The following is a 5,400-nucleotide window of genomic DNA, read 5'->3' as shown; positions in this document are numbered from 1 at the left end:
TGCGTATGAGTGACTAAAAAGTGTACAGTTCACGTTTTTTTTTTTTTTGTTGTTTTACGGCAAATACTTTTTTGTTTTTTTGGTCACGAACCGCCATCGTGCTGGCAAACATACAATTTTTAAAGTGTACTTTCTGTAGTAAATATATATATATATATATGCCACATTCACATATGAGCTAGCTGCTCATTTTCGTTTTTGGCATTAAAGCAAATAAACCTGCAATAATTGTTCAGCGCCATAATATTTAAATTAAAATGCAGAAATTCTCTTCGGCAAATGAAAAAGGGTGCAAGTCACCAACTCACGTTTCGGTGCGTTATGTGTGCGTTAATTATATGGCCTTTTTCTTTTCTGCTTTATGCCAGGCCAACATTAAGTGCCGCATGGCGCGCATTTAACGGCGCACGCATATCATAAGCGACTTGTGTGTGTGTGCGAACGCTTGCAATTGCAGATTTACCAACATTTGTCTTCTGAAGCGAAAATTTGCGGTTTGTTAAGCAATCAACGTAATTAGCCGATGTTGTTGTTGCTGTTGCTATTATTTATTTGCATTTGCTTTTTTTTTGTCTATAATATACTTGCGCAGTTGTGTTTCGCTTTATTAATAGCTGCATTGTGGGTACTTACTTTTCGTTAGGTAATTTCTCGAAGAAGTAGTGGAAGTGATCCAGTTTTGGCAAGAGGATATTCATACCTTTTCTGGTATAATTATTGGTGCATAGTGAATAGCTAGATCATTTTTCACTTTCTCCTTTAGAATCGTTTTACACTGAATTTGAAGTTTAACCCGGACATTTCTTTTATTTAGTATAACTGGAGATGTAACGAAGCAGCAACGAAAGAAAAGGTGTCCCTTAAAAAATAATAAAATTATGTTCTCTTTGGAACCAGTCTGTCAATCTGTGCTACTGATGACTGACTGAACTGGTAAAATATCGCTAGGCAATTAAAGCGACTGGCAGGTCGAGGTCAGGTCAAGGAACACTTAATAAGGAGCACCTTCCAATGCTACGATAGATCGAATTGGAACCGGAACAGTGGGACCATTTTTTTTTTTATTCCGAAGGGGGAATCTTCCAAAGATACCGACATTCTTACGGACAATATGCACGATTCGTATTGTCTGCTAGAGATGCATCTCATTCCACGCCCTAATAACCCTTAACTTCGCAGTCTTCGCTGGTACATATAGACCCCACGGAACCGCCGTTAGGTATTTCATCATGTTAGGTGCTATTCATGATATTAGGCTCTTCACACACGCACGCACGCTGCCTACTCTTCCTTTATTCTTCTACTTTCGCGGCGTTGCCATGTCATTTTCGCTAATTTCGCTCCTTCACTTTCATATCTTATGCAGAAAAGGAATATGTGTAGCGCATTCTCCTTGCTATTGCTGTAAAAAGAACAATTCGCTCCGTCATCATATCCATATTTCTACAAATATTTTCTAAAACATCCGTGACCCGTCAGAAACTGAGTCAGATAGAAGTTTCTCCATGTTCTCTCTCTATCCACGTGTGCACGCTTCTGATCAGCCTGTGTGTCCATCTCCCTGTTGTGCTATTCGTCAAGACTCACTTGTCTTTCCTCCTTCCGCTCCTCAGCTGTTAAACGTCTGCCTATGCTTTTGGCCCTATATTCTCTTTAGTTCCGTAGCCATAATGTCTGGTGGTATTATACCAGCAATGATCCCGACAACTTCATGGGATACCGTGCGAAAGGCACAAGCAACCCTAATGGCACTGTGCCGAACTGCCGATTTCGTTTTCTTTGTGTACGTCTTATGTTGTAGGGCTGATCCCCATATGGTTGCCGCATACATTATGATAGATTGGCTCACCCTAGCCAGTAGTGCTCTCCTATTTTGGCTTGGACGCCAATGTTGGCAATTAGGCTATTCGTTAAGGCTGCCGTTACACGTGCTACTTTTTCGCAAACTTTGTCAATGTGTCTCTTGTAGCTAAGTCTCGCGTTTATTAGTACTCCTAGGTACTTCAGCGCTTTCCAGTTTTATCAGTGGGACCTTGTCGCAAACTGTCTGTGCTGAAGGATTGTTTCCATATCAAATCAAGACTGCTACTGGACTGTAGTAAGAGAAGGTCAACAGGGTTGCCAACAACAGCAATGTATATATGGCAAGGAGCGCTGTTCACAAAGGCATACAAGGCTACGAACTTGCAGATCTTCTAGCAAAATAGGCTAAGCTAATAGAACCGGAGTCCTTTATTGCAGTGGGTCCACATTACTTTCGGGATTATCGACGAAGGGATTACCTATTAAGGAGGAAAGAGTAAGTATGTACCGCTACAGGCTAAAAAAGCTTGGTCTTCGCCTCTTCAAATTTTTTTTTTTTGTTTTTTTCGGGGCTACATCCCAGAAAAGGTTGAAGCAAATCATAAAAGGTTTCGAACTAAAGATTACTCGATTGTCACTTTACGAAACAGGAAGTGAATTTAGAAGGGTTTTGAATGCACTTGTATCAACTCCGACTTATTACTTTCCGCTAATGAACAAATTTAGTAAAAATGTAGAAACATTTCAACTCACTTTAATCTTTAATACTTTGAAAATGTCTGCCAGTGGAAGGCACCAATTGTTGTGAACACAAAAAAAAAACAACAAAATACAAAAATTAAACCGCAACACATGTGCTGCTTGTGTGGATAAAACGGGCAAACATATGCAAATAAGAAAACAGACAAACAAATGCATATATCTGCATATATTTCTGTTTATTTAAATGTGTGAGTGTGTACACCTTCACAAGCACATAAAGTGGCATATAAATAAAACTTTGAGTTGAGCTTCAAAAAAACAATTCATAAATTTCCATTTTCTTGCTTGCTTGCGGGCGCTCACCCCAAATGATGGCAGCACATAAGTACACATACACACCTTACTTCTTTTTTATTTCATACGAATATTAGCTTTCATTTCCCCTAGAACGCTGCTGACACTTAACAAAAGCCATACCCTTGCTTTACATTTCTTTCGACGTACGACAAAAAGTCGCCTTTGTTGTTGCTGGCTTGGTTATTGTCGTGGTCGTGAGGTTACCTAACGCTTAAGGTAATTTCGGTTTGAAGTTGTTGGTGGAGGAAGAATGGTGGACGTCACTTCATGTGTCCGTGTGTGTGTGTGGTGTTGGAAAATCACTTTATATGTTAATTTATACAAAAACTATCTCGCCTCTTAGTCGGCTAGAGTGATTCTTTATGGCTGTAAATCAAGGCAACACTGCAGCAATGAAGGCACTGACGGCACTGACGGCCGACGGACGCACGAACACTCACATAAAGGCAGATACATATATGTATATAGAAGGGATATATGCAGGAAGGCAGACAAAAAGTGGCAAGCAAATAAACAAACAGACGCATTTGTATGGTGAGAGAGAGAGGCAGGGAGAGAAAGAGATTTTTAAAAGGAGAAATATATATGTATGTATATATAGTTAGTTAGTTAGTTAGTGTTTTTTGCCTGCTGCTCTACAAGCACATTCATTTGCGCTAAAACAGCTTACATGTAGTTGATAAACAATTCCAAATGTATGTGTGTGTGCGTGTGTCTTTACAAATACATACATATGTATGCATGTAACTTTTGTTGCGCCCTCAGTAGTCAGGCAATGAAAAATGTTGGTGCGATCCTTCAACTTCAGCTTTGCAATGATGGAAGGACATCCGGATGGACCTTTACGAACCACGCACGCTCAGCACTCAAATGAAAGAATATTTATGGTGTTGTTGAATGTTGTATGTGCGTATGTTTGGCTACAATGGACAATTGTTTAAAGGAAATACAAACGGATGAGTGTAGACAGAGGCTCACAGGCTAGGCTAGCGAGTGAAACAGCCAGCGCAAGTGTGAAAATGCACAGAAAAAACAACACACATAAACTACAAAAGCAAAAGGCGTAAAGAAAACAACAACAACAATAATAACAATAGTGCTGCGAAATTTTTGCTAAAAGCCCACAAGCACACAAAGCAAACAAATAGCAACAACCATCAACATCACAGCAACAACAACGTCCGTTCTCTGTTATGCAAATATGCTGTTGAAGTGTGCGTACACACGCTTTAATGAAATGTCAGTCTTGCTGTAACAACAAAAAATACAACAACAACAATAGCAGTTGTATAAACTAAATGTCTTATAAAACCACAAAAAGACAGTAGACCAGCACTGCTGCTGCTGCTGTTGCTCTGGCAAAAAGCAAATATGCAACAAAATCGAGTTTATGCAAAAATTCCAAAAACCCTCAGTTAATCTCAAAGTGTATGCTGCTGAGCGCAAAATGCATATAACAGTAATTACTTACTTATTTATTCAGTGTGTTTTTGGTGTTTTTGTGGAGTGGGACGAGTAGTTTATTCGAGAAAATGCATTGTACTTAATTATAGTTTCTATTGCCTTTGGATATTCGATTTTTGTAGAGCTTCAATGACTACTGGTATAATACAGGGTGAGCCATTTTTGAGCTGGGTTCTTTGTCAGAGGAAGCAATCTCTCGTAAGTGGTATGCTAAATTCTGTGCAGGTGCTCCGATTACCGATGATAAGTGGGTTCATTGAGGTCCAAACGAGTCTCTTGTAATAGACTTTTGGGCCAAAACATAGAAAAGAAATAATCTACAGGATTTGGATGACTGTAAGATGACGTAACTGTCAAGATAGCCGACTCTTTAAATGGACATATGTCCAACAATCCTTCATGATTAGGTATTAGGATATTCGAGAGCTCCAGCAATGTGTCAACAGATAAATCATGGCTCCAATTGGCCCGAGCTCCAATAAAAGTTACTCGAGTGAAACAAGAGCAAAAGTTATGGAGTCTTTATTTTGAGAAAAGCTTGGAATAATTTCCATAGAGTACCTTATGAAGAGAAGAACTATCAACGGCGACTTTATATAGAGAAGAGCTGAGCAACGAGGTCAAATTATTTGAGGGAGGAGAGTTAATTATTTCAATGTTCCGTCTCTCAAAACTATAAAAAGGGTAACAAAGTTGTATGAAGTAGCTTTCTGCATACCGTACCATCCGAACTGCGGCGCTCAGCGGGCCAAAACTATCAAGAGAATGAACTTAGTTCTTAGCGGTGGATACTAATAAGTCTCAGGAATCTTATTGGTCAATATCGGTTTCTACGAGGTGTCACTGAGAGTCAATTAATAAATGTTTAATCGATCTGTTTGACGGGTTCGTTATGAATTGAGAAGAGTTTAGCTTTGTTAAAGTCTCTGTTGTCGAGTTGTCGAGATGAGTCAAAGATGTAATTTATATCCTAAGCTTCCATAAGATTTTACTACCGCTGTTTTTGCCTTTTCCACCAGATTAAACTAAACCAAAATATTGAAATTCTTGTTGAATTGAAGTGATGAAATTTAC

The sequence above is a fragment of the Zeugodacus cucurbitae genome, chromosome 3, assembly GCF_028554725.1.
Source record: "Zeugodacus cucurbitae isolate PBARC_wt_2022May chromosome 3, idZeuCucr1.2, whole genome shotgun sequence".
Taxonomy (NCBI): Eukaryota; Metazoa; Arthropoda; class Insecta; order Diptera; family Tephritidae; genus Zeugodacus; species Zeugodacus cucurbitae.
This window is presented reverse-complemented; position numbering follows the sequence as displayed.